This window comes from Manis pentadactyla, chromosome 17 (assembly GCF_030020395.1).
Source record: "Manis pentadactyla isolate mManPen7 chromosome 17, mManPen7.hap1, whole genome shotgun sequence".
Lineage (NCBI taxonomy): Eukaryota > Metazoa > Chordata > Mammalia > Pholidota > Manidae > Manis > Manis pentadactyla.
The window spans coordinates 62,841,761-62,861,338 of record NC_080035.1 but is presented as its reverse complement, the minus strand read 5'-3'; the positions used below and the strand labels follow the sequence as shown (position 1 = coordinate 62,861,338).

Genomic DNA, 19,578 nt, shown 5'->3' with positions numbered 1-19,578 from the left:
ACAAATCATACCATTGCGTCTTGATCACATCTTCGCATCTTGAGTAGCACTAATGGGAATAAAAGGTTATTTGTTACTATCTCAAGTGAATGGTTCTATTTTCCCCTTTAAATCTCACAAAAATCAGTCTGACTTCACCTAATACCACAGAACTGGAAGGAGCTAGAACTAGATGAGTGGTTACCAGTTTCTTGTAGGAAGACAAAGTAAAACGGAAAAAATAGCACACCACAATTACTAAAAAGCTCCCATGAGTGTAAAGATGTGAATGAGTTCAAAATACCTGGAAGAATAGAATCATTTTATAAGTGAATTGCATAAAATTATAGTTAATATGAAAATGCGTGATTCTAAAATAACTCAAACATTTTCATACAAATCCACAAATAGCTGCTCTGTAATAGTCCACTGAGTTCAGCATAAAATAGAAATATCCAGCAGCTGGAAAAATAAACGTGTCTGTGCAGGAAAGGAAATATTTTAAAGCAAGCATAAGTCACAGAAATAAATAAATTTGACACTTATGGGCAATATGTGAGCATTATGTCATCCAGACTTGTAAAGAGAGGCTGGAGCATTTGGGGAATTATATGCACTGGGATATTTCAATACGTTATTTAATATAAACGTCAATGCATTTTGTAGCTCACCTTCAGTGTGCTGGTTTTTAACATGATACTTCTGAAATGTGATTTTTTTGTCTTTAGTTTAATAAACTTTGCTTCCAAACTGAAGTCACAAACTCTGCGAAAGCGTGGGTTACAACTCTATTGCTGTTATCTGACTTAGCCTCACTTGGGGATGATTCTGCTCCCCAGCCCTCAAGGGCAGCTGTGTTTGGGGACATTCCTGATGGTCACCACTGCCAGGGAGGGAGAAGCAGGGCCACTGGCATCTTGAATGTGAGGTGGGGACACTGCTGAACGTCCTAGGTGCTCAGGAAGCCACCCCCCCAACAGCCCTCCAATCCTAAATGTCAGCTCTGCCAGGGTGAAGAAAATCAGATCTAACCAGACTATAAATCTGAATGGAGCTATGTCAGATCTTTCAGATTCTTAAAAGGTAAACTAGTTCTCCAGTCTATAAGGCTATAACTCACTTAGGATACCATCTGAATACACCTCACAAATGAGAAAGTGCAGGTTTGGAGGGAGAAATTTTAGAGGTTGTGATATAGAGAAATAAAATTGTATGCATTTTACATACAACTGACTCATATTATCGAGCCACCGTCATCCCCAGGAAGCAAAACTGTCCTCTCATGGAAGTAATTACCGTGGGAACAATCCTGTTGAGCAACATGAAAGGGCACTTTTGTTCTTAGCCTCTGCTGCTCCGCCCGGGAGGTGCCGCCTCCAGAGCGCAGTGGTTTCAGAGGAAAGGTGTGGATTGCCTACATGACTCCTGTGCTGGCTTTTCTTCTTCTGAAGCAAACATGGCAGGGTGTCCAAGCTTGCAGACTAGGACACCTGGATAATCCATGTGCATGTTCCAGAAGGTGGAGCTTCTCAGAAATGCCTGGGGCTGAGCTCACAGGGCCACAACCAGCTTACCTGAAAATGGAGGTCAAACTGTCCCCAAGCCAATTTTAGAGGGGGGACTGTGTGCATAGGATGTATGTACCGACTCTGGTGATCAAATTGCTACTTTTTTCCTTAATGCACGTGCTGTGAGGATGTAGAGTAAGGACTAAAACTGAAACAGGGCAGGGCTTAACTCACTGGAAGAATCATAGCAGCCAATTCCCATGAAAGCATAAATCCCAAAATTGAAACTAAACTTGTACAACAAATCTCAGTTCTTTAAAGGTTCAATTGGGCATTGATCTACTATCTCCTATGCCCACAAGCATGGAATTTGTGGTCAAAATGTCTATTTGCTATACTTAATGTGTGTCTATAACAGGTGCTTAAAAAAAAATAAAAACACCTCCATACTGATCTTTCCCACTTAATGACTTGATTAAGCAATTATTCTTTAACAATTACTAAAATATAGACATTCCTACCTGGGGTAACTGAAATCCACAGTCAATTTAAGATTGATTTACACCAATAGTTTGAACCCACCCTTTTTCCAAAACTTTGAGGCGACAAAGCCCACATGAAGATGAAGGGCTGTGCTCAGACACCTCGGGGTCAGAGTGAGTTTCGGAGAATGTCTCCCTTCTCAGACAGAACTTGCTAGATGAGTCACTGAGACCTTTCCGAAAAATATTAGATACTTTCAATATAAGATATAACATGCTGAGTCTCCAATTAGAGTCTCAGGATAACGAGAGTTGGTGTTGAGGAAAAGTTACTGCAGATCAAAGAGAGAACGGAGACCTGCGTCCTGGAGTCAGAACGTTGTATAGACGAGCTGATTCTGAAATGTATCCAGAAAGGCAAGAGAACTAGAATAGTCAAAGCTATTTGGAAGAAAGAAGGATAAACTTGAAAGACTCACAGAATTCAATTTTAACTTACTAAACGGACACTGTAGTCAAGAAAATTTGATACTGGTGAAGAAATAGATACATAGAAATAGTATCTTCACTGCCATTGCCTTCCTCCACTGAGATGCTAATTTTTTAATGGACATTCTTGATCTATACTTAGATTTTGTAAATTTTACACATAGAAAGTTGATTTACATACTCAAGCTGTTCCAAATACACGTAACTGTTGCCCAATAACAGAACCAATTAATAGCTTTGTAAGTAGGTGCTTCGGAAAAGCTCAAGGCTCGTGGCCACTGCACTGGACATGGTCTGATCTAGGGGGCTGTTACTGGGGTGTTTTCATGGCTACAGATCCACCCTATACACTGATAATTTGTACCTCTTCCTGTACATATATGTTTTTAAGTTAAAAAAATATGTATTGCTTTGGGAATAAGCCTGAGAGGGAGAAACAATGGGTCAGGAGACAATTTCTTTTTAAGTGTCCTGTGCTATTTGCTTTCCTAAACAAAAGTGTACCCTGTTTGACATTCTTACAAATACATATATATGCACAAAGCTCTTCAAGTTTTCAATGGGATGAACTCAATCCATTTATTGCCATTTCCTCTGAAAGCCATACATCTGCCCCTGAGCTAATTCACAGAGTGGCTGGGGTGGAGACACCTTAATGAATCAGTGGTTTTATAATGATATAAACTTTGTCTACTTGGTTTAAAGGCTTTTGCAAAATTAATAGCTGCTATAGTTTCTGGTTTAGCATTTTTCTTTGGAATAAGTGCATCCAATCCTCACAACAATCCTCTGATGGCATTTTGGCACAACCCCCATCGTCCACATGCAGTAATGGAGGCACAGAAAGCATACGTCATTGTCCCATATGGCGAGCGGCAGTGCAAGGATTCAAACCCAAGCTGTGAAACTCAATACAGGGATGCTGGGCCTCCAACATTTGCTGAATTCCTGTGGGATTGCAGTGCTGTAAAATGTCCATTGATGTGTACACATCCGTCCATTCTCTGTAAACATTTTAGTATTGGGGATACAGAAGTAAAGCAAATAGAATAAAATCATTCTGATGCCTTGCTGTGCTAAGTGCCAGAGGCCACGTGGCAATCCAAAAGACAGCTCGCTCGTCTGCCACAGCCCATCAGGAGCAATCCCGCCTGCCCTCCGTCGCTGCCCGGCCCCTCCCCGCGGTGCTCAGCATCTGGTGTGGTCACCCTGCCCTTGGCTTGGCAGGTGCAAGACGTGCAGCCCGTGGCCGGCGCCCTGCACCCCCATCCAGCGCTCACCCCACATGTGTTCCCAGCTGTCTTCCCACCTGCTGTGCACGTCGTTGCTGGTTTTGCTCCTGCTTGGGATCCACGTCCCTCTGTCTCAGATTTCTCCAGCCTGATTTTCTGCCTGAGAACGTGGCTGTCCACTTTTTTACTGAACAAAAATTACATTAGCTCTATGTATATTTTCAGAACAGAAATCTAGAATCCTCCATACCCTTCCTCCCACTAGAACATCCCAATACCCTCCATCCCCTCGAGCTCCCCTAGGACACAGACGAGCTAGGATTTCCAAGGCACCCCTTTCCCTGCGCTCCCACAAGGGTCATCAGATCAGTGCTTTCAAAGACAGGGCCTGACTACTCAGGGTGACAATGATACCTAACAAAGCTCAAGACTTAGAGAGTCTTCCTCAATTACGGGAATCGGGATTATTTAAATAATTTTTGAGTATATGCTGTCTCATTAGTTCAGGGCAAAGAAGGATTTTCGGGTGTGTGGATGACGAGAAGGTATAGGATTTAAGATGGATTTGTTATTGTTCGTAAGCCTGTGCGGCCTTTCTTATGGGACGTGTGTAAACAGTTCTAAGTCTTAGGCACTCGAAACTGGTTACTTTGATGACTGTGTGGTTCACTCTTCCCAAAAATAAAATTCAGAGATTAATGATAGACCCCTGGCCAGATTTATACCCTAAAATTGACAACCCTCTTGTCACTTTTATGCTGTGTGTGCATTTTCCATGAATACTGCTGCTGTAACTGATGAACCATGGCAGGGCTAAAAGCAGTCCACGTTGAAATTGCCTTCCTAGTGGTTCAGATTAACTGTGAAATAGCGTTATTGAGACTCCCGTCTTGTAAAATGGGACTGCAGGCTGTTAATTGCTCCATCGATGAGTAGGTAACTTCTGGCTGACTCCACAAAATGAATTGGTTTCTTTCAAATATATTTTTAAAACCCTCTTGGGTGATGGGACCCCTCAAGGACTGAGTGAATACATTTTTTTTTTCAGGAAATAAAACATTTAAACTTCTAATGCCATGGAGACAGCCTGCCCTATGCATCTAAAGAATTATTTATATACTTTAGTAAGAGTAAAATTATAATTAGCAAGTTCACATCTGCTTCAAAATTCTACATTTATGTCACGACTATCTCCAATCCCCAAATTTGGGGTAATCTTTTAAAATACCTTCCATACGCAATGATGTTAACTAGACTTATTTTGATGTACATTTCACAATACATACAAGTATTGAATCATTATATTATATATCTAAAAGTAATAGATGCCAATTATAGCTCCATTAAAAATTAAAATTAAAAAATTGAATTTTGAGATGTGCATACAAATTAAATAAATGGCTATGTCTACTGTAAGTCAGAAACATTAATTTATTTAGCTAATTTGCATATTGAACTGGTTCTTGGGAAAGAAAATGTGCAAACATGTGTCTGTCTCCAAACCATTCTGCTTTTCCCCTTTGAGCTCATTACTGTAGGTCCCAAGCTGTCAACTGGCCTATGTAATTTTCTAATCCATGACGACCTATTAGCGGGGCTGTGTATCGAGTGTGAGTAGTGACGCGTCTGAACCATGGGCTTCCCGGGTGAACACTCTACTCCCAGGGGCTGTGGAGGTGTCAGGTAGAAGGCAGCATGCTGTGCATTAGGGGTACTTTGAACACCCCCCAATCCCTAGGTGGCACAGGAGAATCTCCAAGGCTGCTTTTAAAAAGTATGAGTGCATTGACGTCGGGTACCACCCAAAGTGTCTGGCTGAATTGGTCTGCGGTGTGGCCCTGGCTTTGGAAAAGGTAAAATCCCCCTCCGGAAATGGTAATGTGCAGCCGGTGGGAAGGACCCCTTCTTATGCTACCAACCCTCAGAGACCAGAGTCGGGCCACACATGCCTACACCCTCCTCTGACGTTCACATTATCCTTGAGGAAAGGTTTGCCAGAAAACCATGTTATCTTCTTTTTAGCAGAGTGGGAACCTGGCCCTGAAGGCTCTGGGTTATGTAGCTGAAGGTCCACCGCAAAGGCTAAGGGTCCATTAGTAGGGCTCAAGGTCACCATGTGCCGCCATGGCACACTTGCCCCTAGATGTGAAGGATGCCAGCGAGGGAGGCGGTGTCTCCAGCCTTAATCATAAGTCCACCGTCTCTTCTCCATGAAGGGTGAGCTTCATTTTTCACTTTAAGTGCCATTGCTGTGGTTTCTGTTTTTAAGTTCCTCACATTGGTCATCATTAACTCCAAGGCCATTAAGGTCGGGCACAGCACAGAAGAGGGGCAGGCGCTCTCGGGGACAGTCCCTGCCCCCGTGGTGTTCGGTGTCTCCTCTGCCTCAGCACAACACATTACATTTCAGCAAAACACCGTTAGCGGAAATTAATCCAGAGCAAATATCTGGACCCCCTACAAAGTGTTGTTATTCCTGCTTTGGGCTGTTGTTGATGTGCCTTCTAAGTAGACACATCTGCAGTTGTAAAAACAGTTGCCTCAATGTGCTACGCAGGATGTCACTGTAACCTCCATTTAGAGGTAAAAATGTAACTTGTGATTCTAAAATCACAACCTCTTCATTTTCACGAGCTCTCCCTCTGGTGTGCAGGTGACTCTGACCTGCTGTTGGGAGGGTGAGCCGGGGAGTCAACCCACGGGGTGGCTGGATTCACAGACCATGAGTCAACCCACGGGGTGGCTGGATTCACAGACCACGAGTCAACCCACGGGGTGGCTGGATTCACAGACCACGAGTCAACCCACGGGGTGGCTGGATTCGCAGACCACGCCATGTGAATTGCCTTCACCTCCTTTTCCTGCGCTCCTTGTAGTTGCATTTTTAAATTGTAACTCCTACTTTTATATTGTGAATCTGTAAGACCTAATGGGTGGTTTGGGGCCAGTACTTTGTCCTGTGTGAATATAGGTCCCCACACCTGTAAAAGTGGAAGATATTGCACCTTCCAAAGATTGTTGCAAGGGTTAAATGAGATCTTAGATGTTTAAGTACCTGGTAAAAATGCTTGGGCCACCACAGGTGCCCACTGAATGTCATGTGAAAGCACCCAGGGAGGGCCAGTCCAGCTCAGTCAGGCTGAATTAGGATGGTCAGCACTTGGGATGCCATTTATATTTTACCCTCTTGAAAATGCAATTTATGAATCCATTTAAGATTTGTGCCCCATCTTTCTGGTGATGTACCCCTCACTAGTAGTTCATGCAATCATGCTACATATGTTGAGGCTTTACCTGTTGGTTCTTCAATCTGTGCACCACTCAGACACACCATTTATCTATTTCATTGTATGACGGTATCATAGCACAAGGGTTTTTAGAAGTATTTCATGCTGCATGAAAGGCCTAATTCCATGGCCAAAGGCAGCATCAGTAACCACAGCTTGGATGACACGATCAAGCAGTTTTGCCCCAGAACAGTTCTAGCTTCTGGAATCTACAGCGCTGCTGTCCCAGATGGAATTTTTGGCATTTCTCTCTCTAAATACAGGAGGCAGCAGTCAAAATATAGTTAAAAGATAATGTCATTGTGAAGATTTTAGGAAGGGAATTGGGCTTCTTCTCTCTTTTTTTAATTTTTGTTTTCTGCAAGTAAGTAAACCCTGCTATAATGGGAAAGTGTACCTTTCTGGGAGGTTCCGTGGGTGATCACCAAGAGGAACTTCTGAGAGCCGTGCTGGCGCATGTTCCTGCGGGAGGCTCATCTCCACTCGGATCTCAGTAGGAGTCTAAAATCAGGACCATGGTCAATTCTGGTAAAAGAGAAAAAACATGAGTGTAAAGTTACTACCTCTTAACAAGAAAGCATTTATTGCTCACTAGGTGTCTAACATTCTTACAAATTGTGCAAAAAAGATCCTTTCTCTGTAAAAAACAAAACACTTTACTGTCAAGTCAGTAATCTAGTTGTAATGACAAAACAATTAAGAAAATAAAATGCTCAATTTTGTGGGGAAAAATTTGTGGATGAACATATTTATTTGCATTTGTGACGGAAGATTTGCATCAGCAGGATCACTAATGACTGAATCTTTCACCTCCGCCACCTCAACCCATCCCGTCCAGGCGCAGCAGATAGTTATGTAATATTCAGACCCAGGTCAGCCCCTAAGCAAGCTAGGTGACCCACTGGGAGGCTTGAGTAAAAGCTGCTCCCAAGGCAGCCCGGAATTTCTCAGACATTCCAGGAGCCACCACAGGCCTGCTGGGAACATTCCAGGGCGGCCAAGCCCTGCTGCCATCCCTGTGTGTGTTCTGAGGAGGCTTTAAAAATATCTTACTCTAGTTGTTATCATCCAGTTTCATAGCTTCAAATACTATCTGTTTTTTGATGGGGCCCAAATTTATACCTACAGTTCAGACTTTCCCCACACTCCAGAAACTGTATGTCCACTGTTTACTGGTCCCTCCATTTAGAATCAGACCAGTAATCCGAACTTCAGTCTGAAAGTATTTTTCTGTATTTCCAAAGTCATCCCACAACTCTTCCCCACCTCGGGCAATGGCCCTTCCCTCCTACAAACCTTCATTCTCGAATCCTCGCCTCCTCTCACACCCTCCCTCCCTTCTGCAGTAAGTCATGTTGTCTGTGTTTGTTATCCTCTGGCCCCCTACCTGGTCAAGGACATCATTAACCCCTGGTTTAATTACAGCTCTAACTTTCTACCTTTATGCCTGCCTTGGCCAAAGTTTCTCTCTAGTATTTTCTCCACACAGCCCATCAGCAGAAGCCTGCTAAAATGCGAAGCACATCTTGTCGCTCCTCTGTGCGTGACTCCACAGGAGATTCCCATCTCAGAGGAAGAGGCAGTCCCCTGCATCCCTGCAGGGCCCTCTGCCAGCAGGCGTCCACTGCCCATCTGACTGTCCTCTCCACGCCAGGTGTCCCGCTTCCCACGCAGGCCACATGCCCTCCGCCAGCCCCGTCCACCTGCTGCTCCCTCTCTGCGCCCCTCCCATTAGCCACATGACCAGCTCCCTCCCGTCATTAGTTTGGACTCAGAAGTCACTCTCTGCAGGGCTTTCTGTGCCTGTGGATCTAAAATGTCTATCTCACCCCTATCCTCCATGCCCACACCACTCCCTCTTCTAGGTTTTCTCCTAAGCATATATATTATATATACTGTGTGCTTTCTTTATTCAGCTTGCTTTTTGACTGTCTCCCCCACTGGAATATAAGCTTCCCAAGCCGAGATTTTTTATCTCATTTTTTAAAACATCTCCCCAAACTTAAAAAGGGCTGACACATGACAGGCGGCCAACTACAATCCATTTCACAATCCCGTACATGGCTTGAAGGGTAAGTCTCCAAGAGCTCATCTAAGCAAAGCCTGGGACTGTGGTTTCCTATGTGCAACATCAAAACAGCAAACCAAGAGAGTACATTCAGTCAAATACATGAAGAAAGAAACAAAGTGGACTTATATTTGAATCTAAACATGTGATCACTTAACTCCTTGTGGAGTTATAGTCTATATATTGCTTTTCATATCACATATGTTACATTTCAAAAATATCTGGAGCATCCATGACTTTGATTAGTTTAGACACCTCTGATAAGTGGCAAGTGGAATGGTGGCTCCCAGGATTTGGGGAAGGGAGAAGCGAGGTGTCGATGTTTAATGGGCACAAAGCTTCAGTAATGCAGGATGACGTAGAGTTTCTGCGGGCCTGCTGGGTTTACAGTCATTTGTTACACACGTTAAGATGTTACCTGTTCTTCCCAGGGCAAAAACAACAATCTGCCTGGAGGAAAGCCTCGCGTGGGTCTGTCTCCAGGGACTGCAGAATCACTTTCTCCTCAGACAGAGTTCCTTAAAAACTAGTTGGTCAGAGAAGCAAAAACACCACCGTCCCTCAGGCGGGACTGGACACACGAGGGGACAGCAATGGCTCTTATGACTAACACAGCATCCTTATAGTAAAGGGGGACACTGGAGTCCCTCACTGCCAGGAGCCCTAAGCCGTACTGTCCCTCAGATGGCCGAAGAGAGTGGTGGTGACCTCCCCGCGAGCATCTCACGGCCTGTGGCCCAGGAGACGTGCTAACTGCTAACTGAGCACTTGGCTGCCGGCACTGGATGTCACCAGACCCTCCTTGGATGAATCGTCCCTCCTAGTGATCTGCAGCAGGAGAATAAGATCTAATACAAGTATATGTGTGTGTGTGCACGCGCGCGCGTGTGTGTGTGCACGTGTTTGTGTGTGTGCGCGCGTGGAGGGCAGGCTCATCAAGTCACACGGCAGGTGTCCTCAGAAGTGAGGCTCCAGATTAAAATTCAACAAACGCCTACCAAGTTCCATTCTGTGGAGCCAGACCCAGCACCCCAAAGAGTGAGCGAGTATTTTGGAAAAGGGCCCATGTGTTTTCCTCAGTATCCAGTGAATACTGAGTCTGACGTGTATCTTGCATGTATGTAACTCACAAACGATTGTAGATGGAATGAGACACACGAAGGTTTTACAATAAACTTTTTCATCCCGACTTTTCATTTAGTATCTTAAATAAAAACCGATGTGCCCCCGAGGTGAATGCAGTAGCACAAAGCTAGCAGCCCTTACCTGAGTATCTGTCAGTTTCACTTAAAATTTTTCCTCCAAGAACTGTTTGGTTAGTTACCCTGCCGGTATTGTACTGGTGGAGAGGAAAGTGGAATTCATCTTCCTGTCCGTCTTTCTGTTCAGCCGTCAGCTCAGTGATTCTTCCATTACCCGGACTCAACGACAGGACATTTTTATGACCCGATTTCCTGCCCTTCAAGTTCAAACTGCGTCCAGGCCTTCCCACAATGTCTTCTTTGATGTTGGGTAGTCTGAGCATCTGCGTTCAGCACTTGGGACACGAGTCCTCTCGGCGGCGGCACCTGCCGGAGTCAGCAGGGGAGGTCCGCGCCCCCGGGGCGGGCGGACTCTGTGTCAGGGCCCTCGGAGGACCGTCCAGCGGCGCCCTGGACGGCGACTCTGGGCTCCGCACTCGGCCTCTGAGTCGCCGGGGCCCAGCGCCCTCCCCTCCCACGGCAGCGGAGGATGCCCGATGCGAGGCTTTGCCTCTTTAGAGGAAGAAGCCCGTCTCCCCAGGGCAGGGGGGGAAGGGTGCCCCGAGGGCGGCGCACCGCGTCCCCCAGAACCGCGCGGGCACCAGAGGGGGCATCGCGCCGCCTGGCCGGGCAGACAGGCGCCCCGCACGCCGCCGCTCCCAGGGCCCGAGGCCGGAGGCATCCGCCTCCCCGCGGGGAGGGCACCTGGCCTCCGCACCCGGCCGGAGGCCGTCCGCTCCCCCTCCGGCCTCGCCTGCCCAGACCGGCTGCCGGGTTTACATCAGACCGAAGGGATTCAAAGACGACCGTTACCCCAAGGACCACAATGACCACACTGACCTGCGGGGAAGCTGGGGCTCCCACGGCGGGATCCTCACTGAGCTCAAACCACCTGGTGATGTAACGGGCCTGTTGCTCGGCCGCTTCCACACCCGTGGGCAATAAGCTATGCTGGGCCGTGTAGAGAGCTCGGCCCGGCGCTCTGGGCGGGGCAGAGACGCTAGTGCTGGGCCCCCCGCGGGAGAGCAAGCGGGTAATAACCCCTGTCACCCCAAGAACGCTTTGCTGTCGATTCCTTTGGTCACACTGAATCCATAGCGAACTTGCCCGGGGCTGAAACCCATTGGCAAGACAAACCCCTATCGATATTCAAAGATTTCCATCAAAATGGCTTACTTCTCATTATTTCTTCAACGTTTGTCTTGCCAATGGGTTTCAGCCCCTGGGAAGTTTCCTCTTGATTCAGTGGGGCCGAAAAATGACAGTGGAACGTTCCTGGGGGGAAATTATGCCAACTTTCTCCCCACGGAGGCAGGTCAGTCACTAGCATCCCGTCCACTGGGACCGAGTCAGCCTGCAGCAGGCCGGGCTCTGCCTCGGGGCCCCTCCGCGCCCAGGCGTCTCAGTCCCCTTCCTCGGCGCAGCCACCACTCCCGCCTCTGCTCTCCTGCAGCCTGCGGCACAGACCTCGGCGCCGAGCTCTGTGTACAGAGTCAGCACATTGCCCCCAGGTGTGCCCTGAGCGGGCGGCCCAGGGCCAGGGCAGCATCCCAGCCGTAGGAGCCTTCATTCTCTCTACACCAGAACCTTACCAATTTTCATGTTTTCATTTCAAAACATTTTGTCTTACCTTCTCTGGGTCTTGGCATGTTCCTTCCCTTCCACACACTTCTTACATTGTCTAACTTTGTCCACGAGAACCGGTGTCTGGCCAGTGGGTGTCAGCCCCGGGCAAGTTCACTATGGAGTCACTGTGACCAAAGAACTGACATTAGAACGCTCTTGGGGTGAAAGGGTTATACTCAATTTATTCCCACGGTGGCCAATCACTAGAATCCTGCTCACTCGTAGGGAGGCTGCATGCAGCAAGCTGGTCTCTGCCTCTGGGCCTCTCTGCCCGCACAGCCTTCCTCTGGGCCTCTGTCCTCGGCGCTGCCACCATTCCAGAGTCAGTAACAACATTATTGACCACAGGTGTGCAGTGAGCTAGCCAACCAGGGCCGGGTGCGAATCCTGACCACAGGAACCTTCACTTTATTCACAACCAGTCAAAACTTAGACTTTCACAGCTCTTTGAAAAGAAACAGGTGCCAATTTGCTGAAATTTGAGAGTGATTTGAGATCTTAAAGTTATTAATTTTCTTCTTTGCTTATCATAGTACTAAAATCACACTGTTATATATATATATTGGGGGCAATGCCATCCTCACCACAGGAGCGCTGTGTAAACTGTAAAGTACAAACTGTCACAGGTCTAAGAGCACATACATCTGAGCAGGAAGTGTGACAGGCAGGAAGGAAATTGTTCCTTAATTAGTGGATGTTTTTCTCTAGATATCGATTTGCACTTATTATGGAACATCTAGAAGAACCCATTTTATAGATGAGTAAACCGAGGTTTAGCAAATTTAAGTAGCTTCTCCTCAGTAATAATCTAATGACTAGCAGATTCTGAACCTGGTCGGTAAGAGTTCAAGGAAAAATGCCGAGAAAGAGTCTCACCCTCTGATGCTCACATGAAAATGATTGGCTGATTTAAGCAATTAAACGAAGATTACAGGCACAAAAGCAATTTGCCCTAAAGACAAATGCATTATCAAAACAACTCTGACTTTTCTCTATTGAAACGAGTTGCTTTGACCTAATTTGGAAGAAATATAATGTGGGAAGAGCTTGGGAGTTGTATACACTTGAGTTAAATTACAAATTCTTTCCTTCCTAGATGTGTGACTTGGAAACATTAATCTTGCTGATAAAATAAGTGTTGATCTAAGAATAAAAGGATCTGAGAATGAAGAATAGAATGAAAATTAAGCTTATTAGAATACCTAGTATTTACGGAATAAAGGAATATAAAAATACTTTATACAATAATAATAATAATAATAGAAATCCTGAAAGAAAGAAAAGGCACAGTGTCCGCCATCTTCCAAGGCTACAGTCACTGTACAGTTTGCAAAACTTAAAACAGAAATCCTTACGTGAAAGACAACAAGGAGTCACTTTTTTCATCCTTGGTTTCAGATTTGTGTATGTTCTGTGTTTTCACAAAGATCTTTTACATTATGCAGTTTGACTGGCCTTCAAGTCTAACCTAGGCTGTGTGTTTAAAAGCTTTACACCTCCACCATCCTCATCAGACAGCTGTCGGGCTTCTGCGTCCCAGCTGGGTTCCACCTGCTGCTCAGACAGCAGCTGAGTAGAGTGGCACTGGAAGCAGAGCCCCACCAGTTGGCGCCACCACTTGTTGACAGAAAGCAGTATTTTCATGCTGAGCATCCCCTTGGCTTGAGAACACTCAAGGTTGCGTTTTGAACCACAAGACCTTCTGTGTCTCTTGAGCAGGTTCTCTCCTGGCCATCTGACCTCCTTCACAGTGAAGGACAGGGGGTTGGTGTCATGAAAACTGGTTCCAGGAACTGAAGTAGAGCAGGACTGGGATTTTAGAAAAACTGTTGGTGGCTGAACACAAATTCTGAACATGAGAGAGAAGAACTTGAAACCAGAATGTATCTGAAATGCATATGGCAGGGGAAGAGAATGGCTCTCTGGGCCAGTGGTCATGCAGGCTGGGCGTGACCCAGGGGTTTGCTCCCCAGCTATCTGAGTTCTACAGCTGAGCCTTGAAACCCTGTGGTCTCCTTCTTGACTCATGTCCCCAAACCCTCATGTCCTAGCGACCTTCCACATTCTAATTTTCTCCCCTGAAACCAAAACCCTTCTCATTGCTGCCAATTTTGTCCTAAAACATACATACGATTGTCTTTCTTCTGTTTGACAGAAAATACATGAATCCCCACTTTTCCTACAAGGTTGAATTTGACTCCTCACGTGATGCATAAAGACTCCCACAGTCCAAAAGCCACCTCACTTACTGCCTCCCAGCTGTCACTCCCTCCCAGCCACATGCACACAAACACACGGGCAGCTGGCAGTGTGGTCTCAAATCATTTCATTCATGTGGATGAGCAACTGCACCAGCATCTTTGTTAAATCAGCCACCCTTTCCCACTGGACTAATATTCCATCTAATATTGTATTTCATGTCTATTGGGCTGTATTTCTAGATCCTATTTCATTAAAATTATTTGGTTTACTATTTGGTTAAGCTAATCTCTTTATCTAACCCTAGGCCAACACCATATTGAGTTGATTTCACTGGCTTTAGAGTATTTGCTGACACCTGACAAACAGGTTTTAAAAAAGAGTTTTCTTGGCTATTCCCAAAGATTTGTATTTTCACATGAATTTTAAGATCATTTCATCCAGTTCCAAATTGGATAAATCCTGTTGGAATTTTAATTGCAAATGTCTTTAAATTCACATATTAATATTGAGAGAAATGACTGTGTATAAGTAATGCTCTTTATTATAATTGTTTTTTTGAACATGTCAGGTACATTATAATTTCTCTATTAAAGGCCTTATTCATTCTTGTACAAAAAGGATATGGCAAATCAAAGTAGGCATTTTGGACATGCCAAAGCTATTTTTCCTTTTTATGGCTTTTTTGAGAGCAAAAAAGAAAAATAGATATTAAAAGGAAATCTTGGTGGGGAACTGAGCTACTGGCCGCCACCTAAATGCAGCCACTTTGCACACTGTCTACATCTCCTAGAAGAGCAAATAGACCCACAGATATCCTGCCCTCAGCAAAACTACATAATGGAAAGCACAAAAATTCAACAAAAATAACATGAGAGAGGTGAGACCCAGCCTAGCAGTCAGGCCAGTATTTATCGTTTTGGGCACCAGAACCTGGAAGTGCGATCTGTTATTTTTGGTTCATTCCAAGGTTCACAGTATTTCTGCTGACACTCGTGGCACTTGAAATTCTCAGGGATCTCAGAAGCAAGGCAATGCGTCTGCTTCGGCTTCCTCAGCATCAACCAAAAACGTGAGTCCCTTCCACTGGGCTTCCGCTTTCCCCTTTCTTTCCTTGGCAGCAAGGACAAGAGAGCAAAACCCACCTTTGCTTTAGAGATCTTAAGGCTCAGGTCTGCCTTCTTTGGCGCTTAGATAAAACATCGGGGTATCATAATTACATGTCCTCCTGGTCTGGATTCCAAAATTGCCAGCACTCACGGGTCACCTGCTGCTCTGCCATCACTGCTCAGCTTCGTAGGCATTTCCTGCTGTTTCTCAGAAGGAACTAGAAGGCGCAGAGACAGCCGGGAGGGGATGGAGTCGGGATGGTTCATGGGGCCATTCAAAAAGAGAACCACTGAGACATGAGGCCAGACTCACTGGCGGTTAAACAACGGATTTCTCATTTTCAAAAGACAGTTTGTAGATGGTGTGAGCATCTGCGTTTACAGTTTTTACAGTTCTGAGAAGAAAAGCTTCCTATTCTTAGCCACTAGAGCAAAGGAGAAGCACCACTGTGGCTGGACCCCACCTAGTGGTGATCACTATGGAGACAGAAAGCAGTCTTTTGTGTTCCAAACAGGATCAAGATGGGATTGAAAGCAAGTTTTCTCATGCCTACAACTGTTCCCTGTTATAAACTAAGCCACCTGGGAGAGTATTTTAATTTTTTAAGATATAAGGATATTACCAGTGAAATTTAAGACTGACGCTTAATGAAGAAAAGTCTTTCTTCAAATATTTAAATGGGAAATGATCTTCAAAGACCATGATAGCTCACGATTACCTTAAATAAATCATCGCTTCCTTTTTATGGTGCTCCTTCCCTCTTAGAAGCAGGTGTCCTTGACAGAATTCTCTAATGCAGAAGTTAGGGTTCCGGTCTGTAACCTTTTAGGATATGAGCGTTTGTATTAAGTGGCCCATTGTTTAGGCTTTGCTGAAGGCTTGCACTTTTTAACAGGCAACAGGATATTGGGAATGACTTGCAATTTGGAAATTGTCTTTCAATCCTGACGTTTTTCTTACAAACTCCAAGCTCCAGTGATTGATATCTCCCTAAAGACAATCTCTCTAATGAAAAAGAGCCCTCTAAGATCACTCCAATTAATTGGTAGTAGCTACACAAAGCCCTGTTAAGAAATGGCATATGATTAGGCTGAAAGCAATTTAGCCCGAGCAATTTGGCTGACTGATGGAACTGAAAGCAAGATGTTCAACATAAAAGCCTAACTGAAAATGAATATTTGTTCAATAATGTGTTTGTCCTTTAAGTACAATACTTCTTAAAAGTGATTTCTTCAAATATCTAGGGGCTATTAAGAATGTGGAGGAAGGGATTTCCCTGTTATCCCTTCCTAATTCCCTTTATTAGTGCTTTGCTGTCTTTGCAGTAGCAAAATGTGGAAAACTCCAGATGCCCACCAGAGAACTGTGAAGTCTTTAGAATGATTATCTCTGGGTCACTGATACTGTGATATGTTCTTTGGAGAGAGAAACAATTTTATTTTTCTACTTCAATCTATTAAAAATAGAGCTAAATCGATTAGAAAAAAAAATTTTTAATTGAAAATATTAAAAACAACCAAAAATTGGATGAAAATATTCAAAGACAGAAGAGTTGCAAAACTCCAGCAATGCATCAAAAGTATTGCTATTTAAAGAACATGTGAGTATGAATTATTATCTTTAATATTACATATTGACTAAATTATCTTGGGGCTTAGTTTACACTTGGCTAAACACTATTGATCCCATGACCTCTGGGCACATAAGGCGGATTGAAAGGCCTCAGGGCTGAGCCAGGAGGGGCAATCGGAGCAGTGAGAGATGTTGGCAGTTACTGGAAGGGGCAACTAAGTTACTGTATTTGACCGCAGATGAGAGGGTCAGTACACTCACCCACTAATAAATTATACTCCTATAAACAAAGATAAAATGTTTGAAGAGCACATCTTGTCATCCCATACTATAGTACCGAGAACAAAGAAATCATGAAGAATCCCCCCCAAAGTTTCGCCTGCAGTGGGGAATATAGTTTAGAACAAATCTCTTCCAACTCAGAAGTCATCTCCACAAAGTCAGCAGGGAAAGAAAACTGTTTTATTATTGAATAAGCATTCAATGCACCGGAATAGGGCACAGTGATCCACTAAGAGATTGCAGACAGGAAGAACGGCAACCCGCTCCATACACGCTCCCAGGATAAACAGTAACTAGGCCTCAGGTAACAAGACTGCACCACCACACCATGTGCCCCACAAAGTTCACCCTAAATGCACGAAGCACAGGGTGACCATCGTGTTAGTTACTTGGCTTTTTCCTTGATCTTACACCTAGAGATGGCTCCCAGGTCTCTGAGAAAGACCGTCCAGGGCTAGGAAACTGGGATGTTTAGCTTTTGAAAGGATTTACGTACCTCTGGAAAAGACAGAGAAAGAAATGACAAGTTCTCTAAAGAAAACGCTCTAAGAAAGGGGAATGGGGGTGTCTCTTCCCTTATTTGTAACAGGCAGAATCAAGCCTCTCCTCTGGACTTGGGCTGTCCTCCTCCTCCCACACCTGCCCTTGCCGCCTGCCATCCGCCGGGGCGGCCCTCCCCGGGGCAGCCTGCTCTGGGTTGTGCCTCCGCCCCGCGTTTCCTGTGGCCGGCTTGCCTCTCCTTCCTCAGCTGCTCTGGAACCAAGCTGCCAGCGCGCCACAAAATCTGAAGTGCTTTAAAATAGCTCTTCTCACATAATTTCACTTGATAATGCTGTTATGTGGTCTGGTATTTCCCTGGTACCCTTCAGTATAGAGGGAGAATGCCCCTGTGTGTGCTCAGTCGCCTTTGATTCATAGTGGAGGAGTGAGTCCACCATGGAAACAGCAGGAATAAACCCTGGGAGGGCAACTGAAAGACCCTAGACAGAAGGCCCGGCTCCGGACGGCTTGGGCAAACCCTCCCAGTGACACCACCTGTATCTACGCTGGAGAATTAATAACTAGCATAGGAGATATTACAAATAATATTTCATTGGAGAAAGGAAAGAGGTTCACACCACATGGTTGTTAAAAATAGTTTTAGGCATCTCAAGTCTTACATGATCACGTATAAAAACCTGGAGAGAGCACCTTAACCTTCTGAAATGGTGATGGCTGATCCTCCGGTTGATCCTGCGACCAATAGCTTCAAAAAATTTTGGCATATCTTAACTTTGAACGTTGTTGATTTTGCACATGAGCAAGCCTTTCATGCAAACTACTTGTTGAAGTGCCTAAAAGGACAGAGAATTGGTTATATGACTATATGACCGAACACCACTGGAACTCAAGCCCGTTCCGTCAGACTCCAGGCCCCATGCTCCCACCACGATACTACACTGCTTTTCGAGGTAACATAATAGGACACATCAAATACGTAAAAACGAAGTTCTGTTTCATTTCAGAAGATGGCCTAACAAACTCCAAAAGAAGAAAGATGCAAAATCTTCACGGCAAAGGAAGTGAATTACTAGACAGATGGACATACAGGTATCCAGATTCTACTTAAAGCAAAACAGAAGTGATTCCACCTCACCTGCCGCTTTAGATACATACACAATGATTAATTCATAGCTTGTAAGGTCAAAGAGTGTGTGAGTGAAGATTCACAAAACGGTTTTCTTATTTAAAAGCAAAATATATATGGTCCTTGAAATATCAAATATGCTTTGGATTGGCACATTGTTTTGATCTGATGCATTCATTTGAAAGAAACCTTATGATTTAGAACTCCAAGGTAAATGTGAATAACAGAATCATTAAAATTATAATGTTTCTAGACATTAGTAATGCCATCACTAAAATTCTCATATTTTATAGCATATTATTAATACAATTCACAATACAGAGAAACCCGTTCACTCCTAGTGGTGCGTGGCTAGTACAGTTCAAACAAAAGTAAGTGAAATTCAATGAGGCTGCCTCTAAGCTCAGGCTCTGTGCAACTTAATTCATTATTAAATCAAAAGCTAATTAGAAATTAAAAGAAAGAGGGACTTCGAGGCATACTCTACTATGAATTACAGCAGTGCGGCTGGGGAAACAACGTGAAGGTTAGGATCCTCTAAGCTTGAGTGAGCTTCTCATCAAGAACTTCAGTAGGACCTGCAAGTATTTAAATTAAAAACGTTTTGTGGCCATTCAAAGGGAAGACAATGAGGCTGTGAGCAGCTGGGCGACCCCAGGGACAGATGAGGAGCCCTGGGCTAGGGCGGTGGGGTCTGGGGGAAGGACAGCCTCCTTCCCACACTTTCTGCAGCAGGTTCTGGGCAGTGCAGCACACTGTCACTGAAACCTTTATCCGAAGTGATTTGCCTTTGTTAAACTGTTTGAAGACAGAACCACTAAATGCTTTAACAAAGAATGTTGCTGGGCTGTGTTTTCACACTGATTTGTTGGCAGC

At 44.8% G+C, this 19,578-nt stretch overlaps 1 long non-coding RNA gene across 2 annotated transcripts in view; it reads right to left on the bottom strand.

Annotated features, from left to right (window-relative positions):
• Positions 1-10,569, bottom strand: part of LOC118916672 (uncharacterized) — a 39,303-nt gene extending 28,734 nt beyond the window's left edge. The window contains exons 1-2 of one of the 2 annotated variants that reach the window (XR_008994559.1): positions 10,312-10,569; positions 7,375-7,502 (exon numbers count right to left, since the gene is read on the bottom strand). This is a non-coding gene — a long non-coding RNA (uncharacterized LOC118916672). Of the gene's footprint in view, positions 1-7,374; positions 7,503-8,416; positions 8,600-10,311 lie in introns of those variants that run through there. The other variant, XR_008994560.1, reaches the window with a different exon arrangement.
• Positions 10,570-19,578: the final 9,009 nt, after the last annotated feature.